The 26,568-nt window shown below is 44.2% G+C and overlaps 1 pseudogene; it reads right to left on the minus strand.

Moving 5' to 3' along the window:
- Positions 1-7,011: 7,011 nt before the first annotated feature.
- Positions 7,012-23,667, minus strand: LOC118917700 (complex I assembly factor TMEM126B, mitochondrial-like; annotated as a pseudogene).
- Positions 23,668-26,568: the final 2,901 nt, after the last annotated feature.

Here is a 26,568-nt window from a genome sequence, read left to right on the forward strand (position 1 = left end):
TGGTTGTAAAGAAAATAAAAGACCCAGCAGCTGAAAGTTTCCCAAGGAGAGGAGCAGCCTCCTCCCCAGGTCGTGGAGCACTCTGTGGTCCGCCCCTATACTCAGGCTGAGCTGGTGGATTTGGGCTCCCGGTTTAGGCAGAAGCCCTCGGAGTCAATATCAGCTTGTCTCCTGCGTCTGTGGGACTTAGGGGTGGATGGAATTGGTCTGTCAGAATCAGAGATGGGAAAGCTGGCTTCCTTGATAGTGTAGCCTGCCTTGAGGCAGTGATTACAAAATGCACACCAGACCCCAGGGAGTCACTCCCTCCTCAATTGGCTGATGGCTGCACTTTGTGCTGTGTGGCCCAGTCAGGGTGATCTACCATCCTCTCCAGTTAGATGGCAGACATATGCTGAGCTCCAACAGGTGCTACGAGAGCTAGGCATAAGAAATGCCATCTATAGTCCAGAGAATTATGGCCCAGATGAAGAGATTTTCACTACTGGGATGAGAAATATTGTGCTTCAAATGGCTCCCACATCCCTCTTTGGGTCTCTAGTGGCCATTCTTTCCCCTCACTTAGGGCAGCCCATAAGTGAGGTTACACATACAATAGCAGACATAGGAGAAGCTGAAGCAATGAGAACCCAGAAAGAAATAAGGTCGGCTACTCACAAGAAGAATTTAAAGGGCCCCATGAAGGTTACAAGGACCCAGATGTGGGTTGATTTAATATGGGCAGGAGCAGATGGAAGGAAATTAGATGGGAAGCCAAATAGGATCTTACTAGAGCTATGACAACAACTGAAACCAGAGCAGCAGTTCCAGCCATTAAGACCAAAGAGGCAGAGGTCAGAGACAGAGCCACAAGTCCGGCCTGTGTGTTTGCAAGACTTCCTGCTGGATAATAAGCCAACCTCACTCAAGCCCACACAGGAGGATGATCAGGGGACATGGTTTGACTGAGGGGAAGGTCGAGGTATCTTCCCTGAGTGACCAGGGGGGAACCAGAGGCCACATGTTGAAATAGTTATCCATTGGTCCCCAGTGAGCATACAAGGTGTTCTGGCTCTGGTGGACACGGGGGCTGAATGTTCACTGATTCATGGTAACCCTGAGCAGTTCCCTGGGATGGGATATGGGGGGAATGTTATTGTCTGTCAAATTCTTGGGGGCCGTCTGGTCAGGTAAGACGAAAGTTATACCAGAAGCAGTTTTACCAAATCCCTTTGGGAATAGGGCGTCTACCCCCAAAAGAGTATACTGTGTATATATCTCTTATCCCTGAATATATTTTGGGGATTGATATCCTGCAGGGTCTGTGGCTGCAGACCACTGCAGGTCAGTTCAGACTGAGAGTACATGTGGTGAAGGCAGTTCTGAGGGGACATGCTAGGCACCCACCCATAGCTTTGCCTGTGCCTCAGTAGATGACTAATACCAAACAATACAAACTGCCTGGAGGGCATTAAGAGATTGGAGAAACTCTCCAGGAGCTGGAAAATGTGGGTATTATAAATCCCACCCATAGTCCTTCCAATTCCCCAGTGTGGCCAGTAAAAAAGCCAGATGGCTCCTGGCGTATGACTGTGGATTACAGAGAACTGAATAAAGTCATACCCCTATGCATGTTGCTGTCCCCTCTATTGCAGGCTTGATGGATAACCTCAGCCATGAACTAGGAGCATACCATTATGTGGTAGATCTTGGGAATACCTTATTTTCCATTGACATTGAGCACGAAAGTCAGGAACAGTTTGCCTTCACATGGGAAGGACGGCAATGGACTTTCACCATCCTTCCACAGGGATACCTCCACAGCCCCACCATCTGTCATGGCCTTGTAGCCCAGGACTTGGCTACAAGGGAGAAACCGCCAATGGTGCGGCTGTACCATTATATTGATGTTGTCATGCTCACATCCGATTCTCTTTCAGATCTAGAAGGTGTAGCACCTAGACTGCTGCAACATTTACAGGAGAAAGGATGGGCTGTGAACAGTACCAAGGTTTGGGGACCTGGTTTGTCTGTCAAATTCTTGGGGGCCGTCTGGTCAGGTAAGACCAAAGTTATACCAGAAGCAGTTATAGATGAAGTCCAGGCCTTTCCTACCCCTACAACTGTGGCATTGCTACAGGAGTTTCTGGGTCTTCCAGGCTACTGGAGAGTGTTTATCCCACACTTGGCACAAATTCTGAAGCCCTTATACTGGTTGGTATGAAAGGGCGTCAGGTGGGATTGGGATAAGACATGTGCATCTGTCTTTATTACAGCAAAACGGGCAGTCTAGGCCATGCAGGCCTTGAGTGTGATAGACCCATCAAGGCCCTCTGAACTGGATGTTCATGTGACTGAAGACAGTTATGGCTGGGGTCTCTGGCAGCAGCTTGAACGAACTTGCCAACCTATTGGATTCAGGTCACAACTCTGGAAAGGGACAGAGGTATGATACACTTTCATAGAAAAACAACTGGCTGCTGTGTATCATGCTTTGCTGGCTACAGAACCCATCACTGGAATGGCCCTGATAAAGGTAATAACCACCTATGCCATCTTGGGGTGGGTATGGGACTGGACCCAAAAGCCAAGCAGTAGTGTGGCACAAACACCCACACCGGCCAAGTGGGGTGCTTACCTACAGCAGCATAGTGCTCTTTCTAGTAGCCCCTTGAGTGAAGAACTCCAATGCCTATTAGGGCCAGTAACATATACTAGTGAAAAGCAGGAAGAACTTTCTTTTGAACCATTAGCAGCAGAGAGTCCCTATCAGGAGGGAAGAGCCCTTATAACCGAAGATGCATGGTACACAGATGGTTCCAGCCATGGGCAGGCCCCAAAATGGAGGGCCATAGCTTTCCATCCTAAGACTGAGACAATATGGATGGAAGATGGTGAGAGGAAAAGCAGCCAATGTGCAGAGTTGCAGGCTGTGTGGCTTGTGATCAGCCAGGAGCCCTCCCCTACAGTTGTCTGCACTGACAGCTGGGCTGTCTATCAGGGCTTGACCCTGTGGCTACCGACATGGTACCATGCCAACTGGCTGGTTGGTCACTGACCCCTTTGGGGGAAAGAATTGTGGTAAGACTTATGGGCCTGTGGTCAGACTAAAATAATTACACTATGCCATGTGACAAGTCATTTGCCACTGGCATCCCCAGGAAATGGTAGCCCAATGGTTACATCAGTGTTTGTTGCATGTGGGGCAAAAGACAATGTGGGCTCTAGCCCGTCAGTGGGGCTTGCCTTTGACCTTTGAAGAAGTTAGTAGAGCCTGGTAGGAGTGTGTCATGTGCTCCAAAAGGGACTTACACTGAGTTCCACAGCAATATGGGACAATAGCTAAGGGGCTTATACCCCTTGTCAGGTGGCAGATAGACTATATTGGGCCTCTACCTATGTCAGAATGATATCGGTATGCCATGACTTGTGTGGACACAGCTACTGGACTTCTGGTTGCTTTTCCTACCCGTTGTGCAGACCAGCAGACAACCAAAAGAGGCCTGGAGTGTCTCTTTGCCACCTATGGCCCACCACAGGTAATTGAGAGTGATCAGGGCACCCATTTTACTGGACATACACTGCAAGAATGGGTGCGACAGCTGGGAATCAAATGGAAGTTTCACGTGCCATACAATCCTACCACAGCAGGAATGATAGAGAGGCACAATGGCTTGTTAAAATCCCGACTAAAGTCAGATACCAATAGTCTGCAGGAATGGTCAGTCCGCTTATGGACTGTGGTACAGCGTTTGAACGAGAGACCCTGAAAGGGAGCCCTGAGCCCCGCAGACATGTTAACACATATGGCTGCCTCCCCTATACAACTGCAAGTAAAAACCAAGGAAGAATCACTGAAGCCAAGGTTTGGTCACCAGAATAACATCTTGCTGCCAGCACCAGGTGCACTGAACCCTGGAGACTCCATTGAGTGGACGTGGCCTTGGACCTTGTGACACATGGACCAATGATGGCTGGCTCTCCTGGCACCTTGGGGGCAAGGCCTGGAAGCTGACCTTCTGTATATTCCTGGAATAACAGCAGAGTGACCCTCAAAGGTCACAGTAGTATATCCTGAACAGCCAGAAGGTAGGAGCATCTTACCGGGGAGTTTCGTTTTATCATTATGGCCAGTGCATGCACCTCCAGCAGCACTATATATAGACCCCTCAGTAACCCCACGGGGAAAGGAGTAAAAGTATGGTATACTAGACCTGGACGGGACCCCCTTCCTGCCACAGTCCTATCACAGGACCACTCTCTTTCATGTATCCTACCTGATGGACAAGATTTGCCTATGTTGGTGTCATTAAAACATGAGTCTTATCGCCCCTAAGGTCTTTGTGAATTGGGAACTTCCTCTGGCTTGAGGATTATTAAAATTTTTGTTATTAGGAACCTCCTCTGGCTTGAGGATTATTATAATTTTTCTTACCTGTATCAAAATCTTGTTGTATCTTAATTTTTGTTATTATCTAGTTGTTGTTATCCTCTGTTGCTATTGTGGAGTCTGGTTACAGTGCTCCAGCTTTCTCCCACAGGGACTATTGCAGAAGACTGAAAGCGTGTAGATTATAACGTGAGAATCCTGGAGGGGTGGAGTGTGGGGAAGTTGGGGTTCCTATGGCCAGGAGCCTCTCTGAACTTAAACAACCTGATGATGTAACTGGCCTGTTGCTAGGCTACCGCTTCCACACCTTTAGGCAATAAGCTACTATTGTGCTATATAGAGAGTTTGGCCCAGTGCTCTGGGCAGAGGCAGAGACACTAGTGCTCAACCTACTGCAGGAGAACAAGTCGGGTAATAAAGCCTTTCACTCCAAAGAACATTTTGCTGTCAATTTCTTTGGTCACATTGAATCCATAGCAAACTTGCCCAGGGCTGGAACCCATTGGCAAGACACTCCCCCAAGCCCTTAGTAGTCTAACCCACTTCCTTGTCCCTAGGCAGCTAACGTTATGTTTTCTTTCACTACTGATTGCTTTTGCCTGTTCTAGAATTTCATATAAATGAAAGAACATAGTATATACTGTCTTGGGAAACCTTATGTATTTCATGTTGTCTGATTATAATCTTAAAACAGAATAGAGAAGTTAGGAGAGGCTTTGAAAAGTCCTATGTTATTATGAAAAGAACATTTTCTTTTCCTATAAATTTGACTTCAGTTCACCTCTGTCTCTTAAAAGCTGTGCAAACATAGGGTGATGAGGAAAGACTACTATTTAATTCTTTGAAGGTCCCAGAGTTGTTGGGAAAAGTAAATAAAAATCTCCAGGTGTACTGGTTAGCAGTTGCGGTGTAATAAACCACCCCAGTGCTCATTGACTTAAAACAATAACCATTTATTACAGCTCATGAGTCTATAGGTCAGCTGGGTGTTTATTTGGTGTGTCCAGGCTTGGCTCATCTGAGCTGACTTTGGTCACACATTTGTGGTCAGCTGGCAGGTGAGTACGGAGCTGGCTGGTGTAGAACAGCCTTACTCCCATGTCTGACCTTTGGCTGCTATGGGCTGGGTCAGTGGGGACCGCTAGGCCATGTTAGGCTAGCCTGGGCTTGTTTGCACAGTGTTTGGGCAGGGTTCCAGGGGAGTAAGGTGGAAGAGTGCAAGGACTCTGGAGTCAGTTTTGGAACTGAAGCATCATTTCTGCTGCTTCCTATTGGCCAAAGTACATCACAAGGCAGTCCACCTTCAAGGAGTTGGGAAGCAGACTCTACCTTTTGATGGAGGAACTACAAAGTCATATTGTGGAGAAGTTGGGTGTAGGAAGGGGTGGAGATTGTTATTTTTTCTATCAATCTAACATACCAGGGGAAGCATCTTAGCAATAAAGAACAGCTCATCACTTAATGTTCCCATTAAGAGAGGGCAGGACCCATCCATTGCTGTCTTACTTGTCCTCGGAAACTGCCTGGCAAGAGGAGATCCAAGCTAGTGTTCATTAAAAATAAAGAGGGTGATGTCAGAGGGAAGGACAAAAATTTGTCTCCCAGGAGGCAGCACCCCTATACTTCTCCCTACCCACCTACATCACATGAAAATCGTCAGGCAGGAGCAGAGGTCTGGTGAGAAGGGCTCCTGGGGGACTGGAACTTTGGGGTCTGCAGGGCACTGCCCAGTCAGTGTGCAAGAGATTCCACAGGATGCAGTGTACCCAGCTGCTTCTGTGGGCACCAAACTCTAGGGCCCAGGGCAGCCAAGGGCACAGATCACTAAAACATACCAATATTATTCTAAACTAACAACTACAAGTTTATTTCTCTCATCAGTTTATGCAGCCCTTTTAATTAATCCTTGTTCTGCTGGGTGTTGCAGGTTTCATGAAGCATTCAGGTTTCATGAAGTTCTCAGGGTCTGGACTTGAATAGTCCTGGAAATCCTGACTTATTGTGATTCTAGCACTGACAGGTGTCTGAGCAATGTCTGCTCAGAAGCCCATACTCATGAATCTGTTCCTTGAAATAATAGTATTTAAAAATATTTGGTATACTGCCTTTCATGAGGCTTTCAGACTGTCCTTTGTTGAAGACACATTTTTTTTTTACTACATAGCTTGTAACAGGGTCTTTAGGCAAGCTTCAGAAGGACAAAACATACTGGTAAGGTTCAATGGCTACCATTAATTTATTACAATAATCAGTAACATCATAATGGGGGAGAAAAATGTTATCTATTGAAGAGTAATATGGAACTATTTTATGAGGATTTGATGAGGATGTTTTATGAGGATGTTTCCCAAAGACTAAACACATTTTATGCAAAGTGAGGTCATCGACATTTTCCAGTCTGTAATGCAGAGTGCACAATCTCTGAAACATGTTTATATTATTAACATTTTGCCAATATCTAATTAACCTGGGGATGGCTGAATTCCTTTTTAAAAATGTATTGAGTTACTCAATATTTGTTGAGTATCTGCTCTATACCAGGCAAAAGGAACAGAAACAAATTGTCCAGAACTACTTTTAACTCTTCATCATAACAAAATCCATTCTGCTGATTTCGTACCCACTCATTCTTTGGTTAATCTTCACGTTGTCTCCAGTGTACTTTCCGGTATAACTCCATAATGCTGTAGACCACTAAATGTTCAAAAGATGGTCTGAAAGACTATAGGAATTGCTGTGGCTTTTATCTCTGATTGACAGAACAGCAGCCAATAATGCAAAGCCCTACTTTTGGTGGCAGTGGAACAGTAAGTATGGTACTTGACTGCCAGATGTCCAGTTTTAGAAAAAGCCAAAGCACTGGAATATAAAAATCCACATACTATGCCAGTCAGTGAACTTCTCAGAACACAATTTTCCTTGCTTATATTACCTGACTATAAAGGATCTGTTACAAGGCGCTTACAAGCGACTATAGTAGGCAAACACGGAAGTGTAGTCAATGATGCATATGTCTTCCAAGCACCATGTTTAACCCTGGAGCAGTGTCAGAAAATAAAGTTTGCCAACATTCCTGAGAAACCAGCTGTGGTTCCAAAGAAGGCTGTTCCATGTTTATTTAAAGCCTTTTTTCCCTAAAATAGTCAATTTTTTTCTATTGTTTTAATGACTATTGATCTTTTGAGTTTGGCATCTCTTAGAGAAAGACTGGGTGGACCACGTGTATATGTTGCCATCTTGATGTCCTTGGGCGCGAACCCAGCTCCTTCCCTCGGGTCCGCCTGTTAAGTCCTCTTTTGATTGGGCGGCTCTTCCTGGACATCTCTGAAAATGGTGTTGACATAATTAAGAATATGGAGCACCCCAAATAGACCTCTTTTTTGTTTTGTTTTGGTTTCTGTTTTTTACTTTCTCTAAAGCAAAAGAAAATATCTTTGTGGTTGTCCAGTGGTCTTCTAGGAAATCCCCAAAATCACTTAGGTTAATTTACTCAAAATTTAATTTTTCTGAAAAAAAAATTTAATTTTTCTGAATTGAAGGTGTGATCTTGAGAAGGCAAATTTAAAAGTTATCAGAGAATCGGTCATTTGATTGGGATAGCAGCATGAATGCTGGAAATAAGGAATGGTTTAAGCTTTTATAAGAGTGACAGTGCAATATTTAAAAAATAAAAATAAAAACTGCAGAAAGTGACACAATTTTAAGAAACCTTAATGCATTCAGCAGTGAAGAACTTTGTTTTAATAATCAAGGACATAACAAACTCATCATAAAGCACCAAAATGTATTATGATGAGATACAGAATCTCTGCTCTCTGAGCAGACTATATAGGTAATAGAGAATACTTTTTACTATTTCTTGTTTAGAGCAGACAAACATCTTAAGACCACTTTGTTATTTTAACAGAGAGAAAACTATTTTAGCCTCGTGTTAACATCATGTTTGTCAGGGAAGTGTTCTCATACTTCAGAAAATGTTATTAATAAACTCACCAAAACTAAACCAATGTTGCCAGAGTTTAAACATATTTCATCCCTTCTATTCAGAGTCCTTATTCACAGGTATTATATGTAGTCCGAGAAAAACAAACCTCATTTCTGCAAACCTTCTACAGCTTCCTATATCTACATGGGTTTTGTCCTTCACTATCATCTTGCATTTACTAGAACAGTTAAACACTGTAGGGAAAAAACAACTCTCTTCTTCCTTGATAAACAAAAATCTCACATATTTCCTTGCATACACATTCCTATTTCTTTGCCATCGTTTGGGCATAGTCTTAACCACATTGATTAATTATAACTGTTAATCAAGGTGAAACATTTCTCTTTCACGTGGAAAGCTGGGAGGTAGGTAATTGAGAGCTGTTTGTTACATACCAGGATCTAGAAATCCAATAAGACTCGTGTTCACAAAAATACTAATCCTGTAGCTACACGCATTCCTTGCATGCTTTTATAAAGTGGCAGAAAGGAATTTTTAAAAATAACCCATGTCAAGAAGTATGAACAGTGTGAGATTTCCTTTGAAGGGTCTGATGTTGTACCCTACTTGCAAGGTAATAAATTAGTCTTCATCATTTAATAGATGCTATAGAAGATTTGACACTCCTGGATCACACATGAAGGACTTTATTACTCACAATACAGCAAACAGCATGAACACCATGTTTGTCTCAGTTCCCTTGTTTTCCAGGCCCAAGGGGTAATATAGAGGAGCCTGAGTGAATGGGGTACATGCATGAGCTTTGCATCATAGCTGAGGAATCCTGAGGTTAGGGAACCCAAATCTTTTATAACAGGCAGTTAGACTGTGGCTCCTTTGCCCTGGGGGGAAACCTTATCTTTAGTATACTGGACAGTAAACACTGGAGACAGACTCTATTTCTATTTTTCCCATGCTGTTTGCTCTACAAATACCTTTGAAAAGACAGTATGAAACACAGGCAATCAGTGTCTCTGATCACAAGATGTACACAAATGGGAGAGATCCATGAAGAATTTTCTTCCAAGACCCTAAATATACAGCTCCTCTGTAACTGATACAAATAACAAACAAATGTATATATATTAAAATCATATTTGGCCATCAATGTTTCCATATTCTATCTCAGAAATTATCCAGGGATATCCAAAGATTGCCTACTGATTCATTTAATTAAGGTCTTCAAGTTAACTAAGGATCTTGAAAATTGTGTTTAAGCTGGCATGCCATAGAATTTTTTTCTTAGTTTTTTCCTATTTATTCTTAATTTTTTATATCTTAAAAATTATTTTTCTTTATTGAAGTATAGATGATATACAATATTATATTGGTTTCAAGTATACAACACAGTGGTTCAACAGTTACATGCATTATTAAATCTTCACCCCAACAAGTGCAGTTACTGTCAAAATAGAAAGATATTACAGAACCATTGGCTATATTCTCCATGATGCACTACCATCCCCTTGACCAACTTATATTATGAGTGAGATTTTTGTGCCCCTTTATCCCCCTCACGTTCCTCACCCACCCACTCCAACCCCTCCCCATGATGACCACCAGTCACTTCTCAGTGTCTATGAGTCTACTACTGGTGAGTCCATTTTGTTTTGTTTTTTAGATTCTACAAATAAGTGAAATCATACAGTATTGTTTTTCTCTGGCTTCTTTCACTTAGCATAATACCTTCTAGGTCCTTCCATGTTGCACACCATAGAATTTAATTGCTATTGCCATAAAAAAGTTTTCTTTGGAATTATAATTCAATTTAGTTGAATTTTTTTTCAAATATTAAATCTTATACTTCACCCTTATCAAATTAGGGAAGGCATATTGCTGCTTTTAAGCCAAAATTATTAAACCAATCTGATCATCTGGATTTAGATTCTTACAGGGAAATGCTTCTAAGATAACAATTTCTGTGAGAAGACATTTTGCTTCTAAAAATGTGAACATTCAGTATATTAGAAGTTCAAACTTAAGGAAAATTAAATACATGCAAGGGTGTATTAGTCTCTATAAACTAATGTGAACAGAGCTTCTTTAAGAGACTTTATAATTAATTTATTAATAATCTTCAGAGGATTCAAAATCCAGAACATCTTTTACTCTCACACAATGAGAGGCAATGCCTTTTTTTTTTGGTATCATTAATATACACTTAAATAAGCAACATTGTGGTTACTAGATTCCCCCCATTATCAAGTCCCCACCACATACCCCATTACAGTCACTGTCCATCAGCATAGTAAGATGCTATAGAGTCACTACTTGTCTTCTCTGTGCTAACTACCTTCCCCATGCCCCCCCTACATTATGTGTGCTAATCGTAATGCCCCTTTTTCCCCTTATCCCTCCCTTCCCACCCATCCTCCCCAGTCTCTTTCCCTTTGGTAACTGTTAGTCCTTTCTTGGGTTCCGTGAGTCTGCTGCTGTTTTGTTCCTTCAGTTTTTTCTTTGTTCTTATACTCCACATATGAGTGAAATCATTTGGTACTTGTCTTTCTCCGCATGGCTTATTTCACTGAGCATAATACCCTCTAACTCCATCCATGTTGTTGCAAATGGTAGGGTTTGTTTTCTTCTTATGGCTGAATAGTATTCCATTGTGTATATGTACCACATCTTCTTTATCCATTCATCAACTAATGGACACTTAGGTTGCTTCCACATCTTGGCTATTGTAAATAGTGCTGCGATAAACATAGGGGTGCATATGTCAACTTTTCTCAATTATAGTCATACAGAGTCTGCAGCTTCACTTTCACAACCTCAGACACTAATCAATAGTAAACACAGAAACACAAAGACTCATTAGTCCAAGAAAGCAGAGGCAGGGACCCGGAAGTAGTCCCAAGGCAAACCAAGTTGGCCCTGCATATTGAGCAACAAAACTCGTGTGACTTAAAAGTTCACTTGCTTTCTGGCAAGAGTACTCCATCAAGAAGTCTGTTCCTTAATTTCTGGGAACTTCCCCAGGTGGCCCTCTAATTATGCAAAGGGACCCTCTGTAATGCAATGGGATTTTCTTCGGAAAAAGAAATTTGACTCCAGAAAGATAACACAGCCCCGTTGGTGGGCATATACTAAAGTTTGTTTAAGTTGCTTTGAGGGAAAACAAATCTTAGCTAAGGGGGAAATGAGACTGTGGAAAGGATGGTGTGGCATTTTTTTTTTGGTTTGAACTCCTATTGAGTCTTCTATTAATAGGGCTCTTTAGCTATAAACTACAGAAACTACTAGAACTAGGCTATAAGGGGGAAAAAAGAGCATTTATTATAAGGTTATAGGGTATCTCACAGAATCCAGAGCAGAATAGCATCTGAGGCCCTGGGCAGAAAGAATAGGAGCTGGAGTCCTCCCTTGGTTTCTCATGTCTGACTGCCACCCTGCTTTATTCTTCACTCTTACTGTAGGCCATCTTTCTCTGTTTCTGTGGCAACACATTAATCATGTTTTTAAAATTTTCTAAATTTTATGATACTTTGACATCATGCAGATAACCCCAGTCTCTATGGATTTTTTTCTTGAGTGCTCCCTCACCGGGCTGGCAGGAACTCAAAACAAAAAACTTTCACAGAACTGATACAGAAATAGAGGTAAAAATTGTATTTGAAAGAAAGTCTTACTTGAGGAAAATTTAATTTTGTATAGTTTTTCTTCAAGAAAACCTAAATAGGAGTTGGACACATAAAGAAAACAGCAAAGAGTAAGAAACATCCCAGTCAAAAAGAAAAATTGTTAAGTAGAGGAAGAAGCCACAAAGAAAATTGAAGCTGTAAAAGTAAACTTAAAATAACATAAACATAAAACCGCATCTGAGGTATTGAGTATGGATTTGAGAAAAGAACCCAGAATGCAGAGGAAAAGGGGGAAAGGGACCATAAATAACAGGAAAGTGGGTGCTCAGGATGATTGAGGGTGGAGATACAAAATTTGAAAAATGGTCTTCAAGTAGAAGAAAAGAGAACAAATGCAGTTGGAAAAAAGTTCAGCCACATGACATGAGCCTATAAAAATGAAAGCGGGAATATATTTTACTCACAATAGTTTCAAAAAGTAACCTATAGGCACTGGACATAGTTGAAGAAAACCACGAGATCAAGTGGAGGACATCAAACAAGCTCTAAGCATGTGGATAAAGGTACCTTAGATGGCAAGATGTAATTTCACAAAAATGTCATTTCTCCCAATATATAAATTTAGTGCCATTCCAATTAGAACACAAACAGGGTTCTAATTTTTTAATTAAACTTTTTATTTTGAAATAATTTTAGACTCACATAGGTGTTACAAAAATTGTACAAAGGGTTCCCTTGTGCATTCCCCCCAGTACTAATATCCTACATAGTCATAGACTAATTACCAAAACCAGAAAGAAAACTGACATTGGTAAAATACTGCTAACAACTATGGGCCTTATTTGGATTTCATGTTTTTAAATGCACTCTTTTGTTTGTGTGTTTTTGGTGTATAGTTCTAGAGATTTTATCACATGTATAGGTTAAAGTAACCATTACCCCAATCTGGATATAGAATTTAGGCCACAGAGAAACTGCCTCTAGCTACCCATTTTTGTCAACCACTCCCCACTCCTCTAGCCTTTCCTAATCTCTGGCATCAACTGGTCTCTTGTCTGTCACTGTAATTATGTCATGTTGAGAGTGTTATATAAGTGGAATCATACAGTATTGACCTTTTGAGATTGGCTTTTTTCCCTTGGTGGGTATCTCACTTCCTGGCTGGATGTTGGTTATACTCCACAGACTCCTGGACCCACACTGAGCTGCCATCTGAGTGGGATGCAGAGAGCTTTGGGGGAGACTGGTGGTGTCCTCAGGAATTTTAGGGCAAGCATGTCCTTCTTCACAGAAAAGGTCTGAAAGCAAAAAACCAGGGCCAGAGCTGACCCATTCACCAGCTGATCAGGCTGTGCTTGGTTGTCTGGGGCATAGATCAGAGAACTGTGAGCCTCCTGGACCCCCAGGAATGTGTTTCTGCCGGCATCAGCAATTGCACTAGTGCCTCTGATAGCTCAAGGGCTAGAGCAGATTTAAGGGCACTTGTTCAGGATGGGCACGCATAGGACTGACCCTGCCTGGAGCGAGGCAGGAAGAGGCTGCGGGTGTGCACCTGCATTACTGGTCCAAACATGTGTCCCGCCTCACTGACCAATCCCCAGGAGGGAGGCCCCACACTGCCCCCTCCCTGCTGTGGTACCAGCTCCTGGGACAGGTGGAGGGCAGAGGAAGGAGCTTTCCCAATGGGTAGCCATGATATTTCACAGTCATGGAAATCAGGCATCTAAAATGGAATGTTATTTATTTCTCTATAATCAATCTCTGAAGTACATGTTATGTCTAATGGCAGAAAATCACCTTGCTGATTCTGGATAACCTGATCACTTGCAGATTTTCTCTCCTTTTCAGGCATGGTCTATTCTGGATTCTGTCCTGTGGATAAAGTGAAGGTTCCTATGGCCAGGATCCTCACCTGAACCTAAACTACCTGATGATATAACTGGCCTGCTGCTAGGCTGCAGCTTCCACACCCTAGTCAAAAAGCTATTATTGAGTGAGTCACTATATAAAGAACTCCGCCCAGTGCTCTCCCTGGCCGCCAGCTGGTGGAGACAGAGGCTGAGGGGAATTGCAGACTTACTAGATGCAGATGTGATTCTAGCACTTGACCTGCCAGTGTGAGAATAAAGCTCGGTATAAACCCTTTTACCCCCAGCATTCCATTGTCATTCAGCCTCACCGAATCCAGAGTGAACTTGCCTGGGGCTGAAACCCTTTGGTGAGACACCCTCCCTGCTCTGTTGAGCTCCCAACTTAACGTACATTCAATCTTCCTTGTCCCCAGAAATATAACCCCATCAACAGTCTAAGCTCCAGTTCCTGTTATAGGACCCACACCAGTGACTCAGGCTTAGACTCTCCTCTTTCTTCATAGCTCCTCTCCACCCCAGTGGAACCATATCTCTCTCCGCAAGGCCAGGGAGGCTGGCATTAGCATGCTGTCTCAGGTCTGCGCTGAGGTTTATGCAGTCAGCCCTCTGACTGGCAACATGGAAGCTTTGGCTATTGATATGGAAAGTCAGACTTTGGGAATTTGATAAATCTTTTCTGTCCTCCACAGCCTGGCTCTTGCAAATCCAGAATCACCTTGGCTTTCAGAATGTTGCTTCTGTTATGAATTTTAAAGATCTATTCAGAAATCCAGTTGAATGTTTTGTCTTGGTCTATGTGCGTGTCTGCCCTAACTCAGGGTAGAGACTGAAGAGAGTCATCCCTGTGGCTTGATTGGTGGGCAGGACAGTGGTTACACAGAGGCTTGACTGTGGGGACAAAGTGGCCTCATCTATTGCTCCAGATATTACCTACTGCATGCTTTTTATTCTTTTTGCACTGTTTAGATTTTCTAACGATAAGTGTATTTTTTTAAATTAAAAGGAACCACAAATAAATGAGATTGAAAAATACTAATTAGGAATTTTCACCAACTTGCACAAGCTCTCCGAGTTTGGAATGAGTAAGTCAAAGTAACATTGCAGTTGTCACCTCCACTGCAAAGACACAAGCAAACAATTCTGACCTGGCTGGGGAGAGAGCTGGGGACAGCAGCGTCACAGGCCCCCCAAGGAGGAGGCTGTCCCAGCGCTGAAGAGTCGGAATGCTTGGGGTGGACTTGGTTAGATGAGGGTGTGTAACTGGTGGCAGGTTCTGAATATTAAGAGTATCACTTTCTAGTAATCTGGCACTACTGATGCATTGGGAGGCTCGTAAATTGAACAAAAAGTGTTACTTAAAAGCTACGTTTTCACAAATTAAAATGACAGCCACCACCACCCTGAATTTTCTTCTGTCTGTCAAGAATATATTTCAAAAGAAGACTGTTCCTTAATTTTAGGAAACTTCCTGTGGATAAAGTGAAGGTTCTTGTGGCCAGGATTCTCACCTGGCCCTGGTCAGCTAGCTCACTACACATGGGCAATATGTTGTTATTGATTCTATATAAAAAGCTCTGCCCAGTGCTCTGGGCGACACGGTGGCACAGCGCTGCAAGGCTGCAGGAGAGCAGAGACGAGACTGGAGTGGCGGCAGCACTGGGGACAGAGACTGAGACGGCTGTGGGAGTAGAGAGGCCCGGAGGCAGAGACCAGCTTGCTGCATGCAGACTTGCTCTGAGTGGACAGGATTCTGGTGATTGACCTGCCACCGTGGGGATAAAGTTGGGTATAACCCTTTCACCCCAAAAACATTCCACTGTCATTTCTTTGGTTTCACTGAATCCGTCGTGAACTTGTCCGGGACTGAAACCCATTGGCAAGACAGTTCCCTTGCTGGCTCTCAGGTATTCAGTTATACAAGACCCTTTTCTGAAAAAGGACTTTGGTTTGACGGGGATAGAACTGCTCTTGGGTGATCAAAAGCTTTCCTAAATTGCTTCTGGGAATAAGCAGTGTTAGGTAAGTTGGGGATGAGACTGAGGAAGGGATGATGTGACACTTGTTTGCTTGGACAAGTTTGAACCCCTCCTGCAGTCTTCTATTGGGAGAACCCTTTGGTTGTACACTACAGAAAATTTCTAGATTTAGGCAATGCAAAAAGACCATTTCTCATACACGGGTGTCTCACATAACCAGTGAGGGGTTGAATTGTGTCCTCCAAAAAGTTGTCTTGAAGTCCTCCCCCCCAGTACCTGCGACTGTGACCTTATTTGTAAGTAAGTTGGTTGCAGATGTAATTAGTGAAGAGTAAGTATAATAGAGTAAGTTGGGTCTTTAATCCAATATGATTGATGTCCACATAAGGCAAGAAGACACATAGACACACAGGAGAGAGAGCCATCAGTAGAAACTAGAAAGACCTACAGGTTTCAGAGGGAGCATGGCCCTCTCACTTCACATCTTGATTTCAGACTTTAGCCTCCAGAACTGTGCGACAATACACTTCTATTGTTTTTGTGCCACTTTGTTAAGGCAGCCCTAGGAAACCAATAGGCAACCCAAAAGCTAGAAAGTGGCTAAAGCCCTGAGATAGTCTGGAAAGGGAAGCTGGAAACCTGAGGGCCTTTTTCCTCTATTTGCCATCTGCTTTATTTTTTTTTCATTGCAGACTATCACTCTCTGCTCTTTGGCCAACACTGTCCTGGTCGTCTGTTCCTTCCTTTGCTCAGGTAGGCGGGTCTGGGCAGCATCCAGCCCAGGTTAGCCCCTTTCCTGCTTCACTCCCAAGGGCTGAATTGTGATTGCTTTAAGCCTTTTATCGCACGCCCCCTCTCTTTTGTTGGTAATTGGTTTTGGGGTGGACATGTCACTCAGTTCTGGCCAGTGACACTTGAGGGTCTGGAAACCTGCAGGGGCTTTGTTGAAGATTTTCTTCCTTAATGCAAAAAGAAAGAAGTCTAAGGGAGGAACTCTGCTTGTTGCTTTCCTACTTTGGATGGTTCCTTGTTGAAGACATGATGTTCGGAGTAGTGGCAGCTGCGTCATGACCATTAAGGAAAAGCCAAGAGTAAGAAATCTATTTAACTGCTCTAGCAGTGTGAACCTACATTAACACACTGGGGGAAGGCAGAGAGCTGGGTATTTAGTGGATGCAGTACTGGTTTGATGCTATGCACTGAGTAAAGTGCTCTGCACATCCTGATTCTCATTTGGAATGAAAATTAACACTTTAAGTTAACCTACTTGAAGTTTTGGGAATAAAGGCAGACAAGAATCTAATCTGAACAAAATGTATGAATCATTGCCTAAAAGGAAGACATATGACTCTAGAAGTGCCCCCAGATTTATTAGGACTTGAAATGTCAGAATGAGTCATAACTGGTCATGTTTTATAAGTGAAAAGGCAATCCCATTTTGTATTATTCATGTAATGCATGGTTACTTCATGGGGGTGGATAATAACAGTCTATTGACATTTTTTCCCCTAGTCTATTGACATTTGATGAAATGGTTTCAGAATGAGGAAAGAAAACCCTTAAATAAATCAGGATAAGCAGTGCACGACCCTCCTTACTGCCTAAAATTAGCCAATTCATACGTTAACACATAAACTCTCCGGTTTCCTACCTTGACCATAGTGAACTGCTACTAGGAATGGAGTAATTCTGTCCCAGAAGATCATAAGGAACAGAATGCTTATATAAACTAGACTGCCTCTGACATCTGTTAAGAAATTGCATCGATGGCAGTTGCAAGAAACTAAAAAAGATTGTTCCCTTCTGTCAGCAAAACTGTTTGTTGAGCTATACTCTCTGAAGTCCCCATTGGGTTCTGTTGATCCAGCAGACATGACAATGGGAAGTGACCATGCTGGCACTAAGCTCCCCTGACATCTGTCCACTCGTGTTAACCCTGGACATTTACCCACTCACTGATCACCGATCAGGGCCAGTCCCAAGAGAGAGGCAGGTCTATACTTCTCAACATAAGGGACTGGGAGTGACCCCCTCTTGCCTACACTGTCCTCATTCCACCAGGCTCTTCAGGACTTCCCTGAATGCTCAGGATGTCTGCTTCCTTAAGGGCAAAATCTTCTCCTCATCTTCACACTCGTTAAGTCAAAGAGGGGTGAAGTCACATGCCCTCTGGCTCCTTCTGCCTGAGAACCACCTCACTTCCTTACCTGATCCTGGATGCTGGCCCTATCAACAGTGTAGAGTACAAATTGCATATTTTGTAGAATTCAGTAAAGCAGGCAATGAATCAAACTCATGATCTTCTGTTTGGAATCTGAGGGGACTCAACACCCCTTCCTTGCTCCTCCAAGTGGAAGCCACCCACAATGGCTGTCTTCCTCCAACATGCTGAGATGCCACTGCCATGTGCAGCCACACCAGCCCAACACCACCAGGAAGTGGACCAGCTCAGGGCTCCGCCTCATTGTTGTGCCTGAAATGGCAGCAGCAGCTGTGGGTGCTCCCCACTGGAAGTATCTCCAGTTATTTTGATAGTTTTGTTTTCCTTATAATATTTTCAAATTCTCTTCCATTCATCTGAACTTATCAGGTATATTTATTTTATATTTACCCAGTAATTCCAACATCTAAACTCCACTCAGGTCTAATTCCGTTGTTTGCTATTTCTGCTGACTCATTCCTGATGCCTCATTTTCTTTTGTGTTCTGTGATTTTGTTTACCCCTGTAAATTCTTAGTTTTTGGAACTTTGTCTTCTGAAGTTCTTTCAGGTCTGGTCTAGTGATATATTTGTCCAGAGATGATTTGTGTTTGCTTTACTGGTGTAACTCTGGGTGGAAAAATTCCAGGGCAAAATACCTTTGAAACCGAAATCAGTCAAAAGGAGAAATAAAGTGGGAGAAACTCGTTTATTGCTTACAAGCAATTGTCCACTTCTGTTCACCCGTGTTTCTCATGACCCAGCTGACCCCACCCAACCTCTCTAGTCCAGATATGCCCTTGCTCCCCTGTGTCATTACCAATTGATAAGGAGATCCACTATTTCTCTCCACCCCTTGGAAACACCTACTGGTATGAAGATGCACTAAGGCCAGGCAAGTGATTTTGGAAATATTGCAATTTTACCCACAGCCCACCCCTCCAGAAATCTCGCCTCACAATCTACTCATCCCCATCTTCCACAATGGCCCCTGTGCAAGAATAACCAGACTAATAATGTACAGTAGCAACAGTGATAAAGTCATGATAATCCTCAAGCTGGAGGATTCAGCTAGGTTCAAAGTCCTATGCAGATTAAGTCCATAGCTCACTCATTCCATAGGCAGTCAGTAGCTGAATGGGTAGGGAGTTCAGAGCAATCATCATGCAGCAGGTGCAGCCAGGGGGCGGGTCCAGGCCACAGAGACTGTAGAAGAAAATAACCTTAAGGGCTATAAGATATGTTTTAATGACACCAGCATAGGCAAATCTTGTCTATCAGGTAGGATGCATGCAAGATAGCGGTCCTATGATAGAACAGTAGCAGAAATGGGATCTTGTCCTGGTTTAGTATACTAGACTTTCACCCTCTTCCCTTTGGGAGTTACAGATGAGTCAATATATAGGACTATGGGAGGTACATGTATTGGCCATAAAGATAAAACAAAACTTCCCCTTAAGATGCTCTCACCTCCTGGATATTTTGGATACACTACTGTGATCTTTAGGGCCACTCTGCTGTTACTCCAGGAACACAGAGGAGGCCAGCTTCCAGGCTTTTCCCCAAGGTGCCAGAAGGGCCAGCCATTGCTGGTCCATGTGTTGAAATATCCAGAGCCATGTCCACTCAACAGTGTCTCCAGGGTTTAATGCAGTAGGGACTGACAACAGGATGTTGCTCTGCTGGCCATATCCTGGTTTCAATAACTCCTCTTTGGTTTGCACTTACAGTTGTATAGGAGAGGCAGCAATGTGTGTTAGCATGTCCACAGGGCTCAAGGCTCCTTTTTGGGGCTTCTCATTCAAACACCATAGCACTGTCCATAAGTGAACTGACCATCCCGTAGACTGTTGGTGTCCAACTTCTGACCATATTTCAACAAACCATTGTACCTCTCTATCATGCCTGCCCCAGTAGGGTTATATTGTACATGTAACTTCCACTTTATTCCTAACTGCTGCACCCATTCTTGTAACACATGTCTAGCAAAGTGGGTGCCTTGATAGCTCTCAATCACTGGCAGCCGGCCATAGGCTGCAAAGAGATGCTCTAGGCCCCTTTTGATGGTTTGCTGATCTGCATGATGTGCAGGAAAAGCAACCAGTAGTCCAGTAGCTGTGTCCACAGAAGTCATGGCACACTGATATCCTTCTGATATGGGCAGATGCCCAATATAGTCTATCTGCCACCTGACAAGGGTATCTTCCCCTTTACTATTGTTCCATGTTGCGGTGGGACTCAGTGTAAATCCCTCTTGGAGCACACAAGGCACTCCTTCCGGGCCCTGCTGACTCCCTCAAAAGTCAACAGCAAGCCCCATTGACGGGCTACAGCCCACATTGTCTTTTGCCCCGTGTGCAACAAAATGCTGATGTAGCCACTGGGCCACATCAGAGGCAGGCTTTCCCTCTAGCCAGTGCACCTGGGCCAATGTGTCTGCTTCATCATTCTCATCATTCTCTGGGGATGCCAAAGCAAATGGCCAGTCACATGATGTACAGTAAATGTCTTAGTCTGACCAGAGGCCCATAAGTCTTGCCACAATTCTTGCCCCCAAAGGGGCCAGTGACCAACCATCCAATTAGCATGGTAGCCACAGCATCAAGCCCTGATAGATGGCTCAGCTGTTAGTGCAGAGAACTATAGGGGAAGGCTCCTGGGTGATCACAAGCCATATTGCCCACAACTCAGTCCATTGGCTGCTCTTCCCCTCTCCATCCTCCATCCATATTGTCTCAGTCTTAGGATGGAAAGCCACAGCCCTCCACTTTGGGGGCTGCCCATGACTGGAGCCATCTGTATACCAAGCATCTTCAGGTATAGGGGCTTTTCCCTCCTGATAAGGACTCTCAGCTACCAATGGCTCAAAAGCAAGTTCTTCTTGCTTTCCATTGGTATGTGTCACTGGCCCAAATAAGCATTGGAGTTCTCCACTTAAGGGGCTAGTAGAGAGTGCATTATGCTGCTGTAAATACACACCCCATTTGGGCGGTGTAGGCATCTGTGCCATGCCACTCTGTGGCTTTTGGGTCCAGTATCGCACCCTCCCATGATAGGATAGGTGATTATTACCTTGGTCGGAGCTGTTCCAGTGATGGGCTCTGTAGCCAGCAAGGTGTGGTACACAGCAGCCAGTTGCTTCTCTATTAAGGGGTACCAGACCTCTTCTCCTTTCCATAGCTGTGACCAGAATCCAATAGGTTGACATGTCTGTTCAAGCTGCTGCCAAAGGCCCCATCCACAACCACCTTCAGTTACATGAAAATCTAGCTCCCAGGGCCTTGATCAGTGCATTACACTAAAGGCCTGCACAGCCTTGACTGTTTGCTTAGCAGCAGTAAAAACAGCTGTACATGTTTCATGCTAGTCCCACATGACGCCCTTTTGGACCATCCAGTATAAGGGCTTCAGAATTTGTGCCAAGTGTGAGATAAACACTCTCTAGTAGCCCCAAAGACCCCAAAACTCTTGTAATACTGCCCCAGTAGTTGGGGTGGGGAAAGCCTGGACTTTGTCTATGACTGCTTCTGGGATAACTTTAGTTTTACCCAACCAGACAACCCCCAAGAACCCTTCAGACAAACCAGGTCCCTGAACTTTGGTACTGTTCACAACCCATCCTTTCTCCTGTAGATGTTGCAGCAGTCTAGGAACTGCCCCTTCTAAACCTGCAAGAGAATCAGAAATGAGATGATGTCATTAGTGTAGTGATGCAGCCTCACTGTTTGTGGTTTCTTCCATGTGGCCAAGTCCTGGGCTACAAGTCCATGACAAATGGTGATACTGTGGCGGTATCCCTGTGGAAGGACAGTGAATGTCCACTGCTGGCTTTCCCATATGAAGACAAACTGTTCCTGACTTTCCTGTGCTGTGTCAATAGAGAACAACATGATATGTCCCTAGTTCATGACTGAGGGTGTCCAGAATGTCTGCTATAGAGGGGACAGCAGCATGCAAGGGGGTGTGACTTTACTCAATTCCCTGTAATCCACAGTCATATGCCAGGAGCCATCTGGTTTTATCACTGGCCACGCTGGGGAATTAAACGGTCTATGAGTGAGCTTTATGATGCCCACTCTCCCCAACTCCTGTAGACTTTCTCCAATTTCCTTGTGCCCCCCAGGCAATTTATACTGCTTAGTATTTGTCACCTGCCGATGTACAGGCAGAGCTACAGGTGGGTGATTAGCATGTCCCCTCAGAACTGCCTTTAACACATGTACCCTCAGTATGAACTTATCTGCAATGTTAGGTAAACCACAGGCCCTGCAGGATATCTACTCCAAAATATATTCAGGGATGGAAGAAATGTACACAGCATACACCTTTGGGGGTAAATGCCTTATCCCCAGAGGGATTTAGACTTTCTTCACTCTAATTGCCTTACCCCCATAGCCATTTTTCACAGCATGAGTCCCAGGAAAACGCTCAGGGTTGCCATAAATCAGAGAACATTCAGTTCTTGTGTCCACCAACGTTGTGCATTCACAAGAAACCAATGAATTGCTAATTCTACATGTGGCCTCCGGTCCCCACCATGTCCCCCAAGGTCACTAGGGACCAATAGTAACTAGGGACTCCACTCAGTCAAACCACTGCCCAGTCGTCCTCCTGTGGAGGTGAGTCCTGAGTACTGTCCCCAGGAAGTCTTGCAGGAACACAGGCCAGACATGGGGCTTTGCCTCTGGCTTCCATGTCCTGGACCTCAGTGGCTGGAACTGCTACTCTGGCTTTAATTGGTGCCATAGTTCTAACAAGATGCTATTGGGCTGCCCATCAAGTTTTTCTTTCACTACCCTGGCCTTTATCAAATCAACTCACATCTGGTTCCTTGAGAACTTCATGAGGCCCTTCGCACCTCTCCTTTCATTCATAACCCATACTTCCTTCTGTGCTCTTATTGTTTCAACCTCCCCCAGATCTGTTAAAGTACAAGTAGCCTCACTTATGGGTTGACCTATGTGAGGAGCAAGAATAGTCACTAGGGACCCAAAGAGAGATAGGGGAGCTGTACGCAGCACCAGATTTCTCATTCCTAAGGTGAAGAACTCTTCATCAGGGACCTGTGGATCCATATTACAGATGATATTTTTCATGCCCAGCTCCCATAACACCTGCTGGAGCTCTGCATACATTTTCTAGCTAGTTGGTAAGTATGGTAAATCACCCTGGTTGGCCAAACTGCCCTGAAGGCTGATGTCAGTCAATCCAGAAGTGCCTGATTCCCTGAGGTGTGACAGGCACTTTGCAACTGCTGCCGGAGAGAAGGGTGAGTCATCAGGGAAGCCAGTCTACCCATTTCGGAACCCTGCATAACAATGTTTTCCACCTCCATATCCAAGAAATGCAAAAGCCATGTAGGCAGAGGTTCCGACAGCTTCTGCTGAAACCGGATGCTCGTGTCCACCAGCTCATTCTGGGTATAGGGGCAGAGCATGGAGTGCTCCACAACCTGGGGAGGCGGTGGCTCCTCATCCTGAGGGGCCCGCAGTTGTTGTGTTTTTATTTTCTTCATTACAACCACGAGGGCCTTTAATACAGGAGAGGCTGGTGCCTTGGGTGGTGGCCTTGGCAACAGATTGGCCCTCTGCCCCACCCCCTCATCCTCTCCCGACATCCCCCCTACCATCTCAGGGGCTGAAGGCACTGCTCTTTCCTCCCCCTGCCCCATGGCCTCCTCCAACATGGATTCTCCTCCCTCGCTGCTAACACATCTTCCGGGAGAGTCCAAGTGATGCTGAAGTGTGTCTCTCTCCTGCCGAAGTCTCTCTCTCTCCTCAATAACCCTTTCCATTATCTTGAGAAAAAGACATCCCACAATCCTGGCTGCTACACAGCCACTCAGGGCTTCTAAGCAGTCTTCTACCTCACAGAAGGCTAATTCCACAGCTTCCAGTGTCTCCACCCTTCTCCAAATTCTGCAGAAGGCCCCCTCCCCTCTAGGAGGTGCTTTACCCTAGACCAGATCCCCACTAGGGGCTCCCCATTTGGAAGCCCCACAGTTAAGGGCTCCCGGGTGAAGCTGCATCCTCCACCAGTGCAGCCACTGGGGCCTCCCCACCTTCCATGGGGGTGGTTCTGGGCATCTCCCCACCGTCTCTAGGGAAGCCTGGCCCAAGGGTCACACCCACATAGACAGATTTCATTTCAGAGGTCCTGCCAGCTGTAACTCAGGGGGCAAAAATCCTGGGGCAAAATACCTTTGAAACTGAAATCCGTGAAAAGGAGAAATAAAGTGGGAGAAACTGGTTTATTGCTTACAAGCAGTCGTTCACTTTTGCTCACCCATGTCTCTCATGACCCAGCTTCAGAAAAAGGGACCCCACCCAACCTCTCCAGTCCAGATATGCCCTCGCTCCCCTGGGTCGTTACCTATTGATATTGTTGGATTCTCCCAGAGGAGGACGCCGCCCCAAATCACTCACGAAAGGCGTCTCTTGATGCAACAAGCAAGAGGAATTTATTCAGGAACCAGCTAGCTGGGGTCCAAGTTAGCCCGACGCAGCGGGTCTCAACAAGGACCCCGAGCACTCAAAACCAACGGTTTATATAGCATTTTCAAAACACTTAACTCTTAGTAATTTTCCACAGCTGCACATTATCTAAGACAAGACCACTCCTCAATTGTTAGGGAGGTTCTGCACGACGATAAGCTTGGTATGTAGGATTAACTGACCAAGGTTAGCTGACCGAAGGCCACAGCTGCCCCCATCCCGGTGTTCATGATTAACTTGTTTTCCAAGGCCTTACCCAGTTCCAGTTTTTTTTCTTTTAAGTCACAACCTCAGAAAACTGCTTCTAGGCCCTTAAGATGGCTACTCTTATGCTAACTTATTCTAATTCTTACAATATTGTGATGCACTATTTCTCTCCACCCATTGGAAACACCTATTGATATGAAGATGCACTAAGACCAGGCAAGAGATTCTGGAAATATTGCAATTTTACCCACAACCAGGTGCCTGAGGTCTTTCTCATCTGAGACTGCTTAAAATAAAATGCTCAAGTGGATGTTTTTGGGACCCCAAATGTCGTGTGTTTTTGTGGATCCTGCTTGAGGCAAGCTTGTGGTTATGAATCTTTACCCATAAAATGTTTTTCTTCTCCACCCAGAGTTGAGACCAAAATAGACCAGCTTCCTTCTTGTTTTTGTGGTTCTTCCTGAGGCTGCTTTTATTACCTGACCCCCACCTTCTGTGGACCCAAGGCTTCATCTCTTGCCACCCACATGGGCACTCAGTTTGAAACTCCATATTACTATAGTCAGCTTTTGAGGTTGCCATCTGCTTTAGCCAGCCCTTGCTTACCTCTGAATTCATGCTTATCTCGAATATCTCTCTTTCTTTCTAGCTAAGTCACTTAATTAAAAGGATTTTTTTAAAAAATCCAGCATTTTTAGGTACTTTGTAATGGTAGGGTTTCAGGAAATTCAGCTCCATTAGCTAGAAAAAGAATTTTAAAGCTGCCACTTTACATTATACATCTGTTTCCAGCCACATTGCCGAATTTTCTTATTAATTTTGATATTATTATTAATACTAGAACCTCTTGAGTTTTCTAGGTATTCAGTCTGACCAATATGCACTTTCTCTTTTGCACTTGTTAGAACCTCTGGACATTGTTAAGTAATAGCAGTGGTAAAGGGCTTCCCTGCTGACTCTTTTTAACAAAAGAGATTTAACAATTTTTCTTTTTAGAATATTCGCCTTTTTAGAAAAATGGCCTTTATTAAATTTAAGATGTTTTATTATATTCCTATTTCACTTAGAATTTTTTAAAATTAGGAAATGCCTGCTGAAGCTCATCCAGTGCCTACTCAGAATCTATTGGTATCTATTGGTATGATGCTGCATCCGGTTTGTAACCATGTGGTGCCCATTCAAGCTGAAGCTGAGGTTGGAGAGAGCTCTGAAGATAAGGTTTTCAGGCTGGATTCAAATGATAAAGGGCCTTGTGCTCCTGGCTAAGGAGTCTGGAGTTTGTCCTGAGGGCAGTGAGGAGCCTTTGTGGGTAGGTCAGATTTGAATTTTGAAAAAAATCTCTCTGCTTTAGTGAAGAGAATGGACTGGAGGCAGGGAGACCAGTTAGGATGTGGGTGTGGTCATCGAGATGAGGGAGGAGAGAGAGGCACTCATTTATTTCTGATCTACTGACACCCACTTCGTATCAGACATTATGTTGGGTTTCCTTCCTGCTCCTTGTGTGTATGGAGGAGGGAGGAATTTGTGGTAAAAATCAGAGGGAACAAATCACATTAATAGTAACAAATGAAAAAATCCTACCAGAGTCCCAGGAATGGGCCCTTCAGAGTAACCTTTAGTTTCCCAGCCTTCCCAGCTTGGAGTTCATAGATGGTTCATCCAACATCCTTGGTTTCCTCTTCTTCATCCAACATCCTTGGTTTCCTCTGCAATGATGATTTTTTTCCTATTTCTTAACTGGCCCTTAAATGGTGTCTGGGAATCCACCTTGTTACATACAGCCACACACTGCAGGTGAGGCTGGCTCCAGCCCAGTCCCAGAGGCAGGCAGTCATGGTGATCCCATCCCCCTTGTCAGTGCCTGGTTTAATCATGGAGATAGTGTA

Source organism: Manis pentadactyla, chromosome 4, assembly GCF_030020395.1.
Source record: "Manis pentadactyla isolate mManPen7 chromosome 4, mManPen7.hap1, whole genome shotgun sequence".
In the NCBI taxonomy this organism is placed as follows: domain Eukaryota; kingdom Metazoa; phylum Chordata; class Mammalia; order Pholidota; family Manidae; genus Manis; species Manis pentadactyla.